This window comes from Manis pentadactyla, chromosome 1, assembly GCF_030020395.1.
Source record: "Manis pentadactyla isolate mManPen7 chromosome 1, mManPen7.hap1, whole genome shotgun sequence".
Classification (NCBI taxonomy): domain Eukaryota; kingdom Metazoa; phylum Chordata; class Mammalia; order Pholidota; family Manidae; genus Manis; species Manis pentadactyla.
Genome location: NC_080019.1, coordinates 17,960,053 through 17,961,917, shown reverse-complemented (window position 1 = coordinate 17,961,917; position 1,865 = coordinate 17,960,053).

Sequence of the window (1,865 nt, the reverse complement as noted above, 5' to 3'; positions counted from 1 at the left end):
AATCATATATATGTAAAACTAGGAAATCATGATTCAACCTAAGGTTGACCTGCCAGAAAAGGAGGGACTGTCCAGGCATCTTCTGCAGGAAGTGATAGACATTTTGAAAAGGGTGTGTGGCGGGGGGGGTAAGTTTTCTGCAGAGACTGTGTGCTTAGGTCCTGGAAGAAGAGACAGGAGCTCAGCACAGAGAGAGGTGAAACAGTAACTGCTCCTTATCCCGACCCAATGCCATAGTCCCCCATAGACGAGAGGCAAGGATCCTGTGTTCTGATACAACGCAGCACTACTTTGGCCACTAAAGAGTTTCCGTCTGAGGACACCTAAGCGGGACAGCACTGTCCTACAGAAAGAGGAGCAGCTAAAATGGTGAAGGCCCAACAGCAGCCAGCCAGGACTAAACAGTACCCAAGTGTGAGCTTGTTTGTGAATCAGTGAGGAAACCCTTGGGACTTCTACAAATACCTGAGAGGTCTTTGCAGAGGACTGAGATCCTGCCTGATGTGTCATAATCCTGAGTCAGCAAAATGTGGGTATAAAAGCTAACGTGACTATTCATAAGGACAGTGTTGAGTTGATCCTTGAAATAGTTGGGTTCTTTACATAACAAGATGTGGCACATAAGTGTGAGCCCAATAAATGGCTTTACTGTCATCTTAAAATCTCTCTCTACAGAATTCTAACCACACCTTAAGATTGGCCAGGTGGGTGTGTAGAGGCTTGAGGGTGAGGTCACACGATTTCCTCTGTTAGTTAAAAGCCACAGTAACTGAGATGAAGTATTTAGCCTGGCTAAGAGTAGAATAGTTTACAACTTAGATGTGCCCTCACCTCACTCCACCAAACTAGGTGACTAAGCATAACAAACTGCCTCAAGGTTACCTTTATGCATTACATTTTCAGGTGAGTGTTAACATACTTTGACTCATATTAGCATCATCTACATTTTAAAGTACAAAGTTAAACTCTGTTGTGGAAAAAAAAAAAGCATTCAGTATTTTGTTACTGCTTTTGTGCCACTCTAATATTTTAACAAATACACACTCATGGTAAGAAAGTGAACTTACATAAACCTCGTGGGGCAGAATTACCACAAACTATTTATGTCAAGTGGGTTAAAAAAGGTCGTAACTTTAGTAACCAACTAACCAAAATACTATAGTGGAAAGAAAGAAAAACAGAGAGGATAAAGTTTCTTTGAGATTGCTCCTTTTCAAGGAACATTCTGGCTTGCTCATCATCTTCTTTATCTTATCTGAATAACAATGCTAACATCTAGCGAGTACCGGCAGAGCCAGCCACCATTCTCATATTCCACATGAGTTCCAGTGGTGCCGAAGATGATGAGAATTCAACTTTATGAGGAGTTTCCTAAAGTCCAGCTTAGGAAGCATTTGTATTTATGAAGCTGCACATGGATTTCCTAGGCTACAGGAACAGCTGAGCTCCGCTGTCTGCAAAAAATGTATACATTACCAGAGTTGCTTCCTGAAGTCCTTAGAGTATCCTAGTTTTTAGCAGCACCATCATGGCTTCCATGATGGAAGTCAACTAGGTGAGTGCAGCAATGCAACTGTTTGCAACCATTTCTCCTGTTTTTTTTTTTTGTCTGCATGAAAGGTTGAATTATATGAACACTGACTATCATACATATGTTGTTTATTAGCTTTTGTGTTCAGTGTAATCGGGAGCTACAAGAGTTGTAAGAGCTTAGAGAAAGCACTGAATAGCCATATTACTGAGAGATGAAGAGAAAATTCCTTGCTAAACTGTATTGTGATAGCTATTGTTAACTGCAACTAAAAACTGTGTAATTATAGTCGTTTTAATGAAACTTGGTATTGCTTAAGTAAAATGTCTGTCAA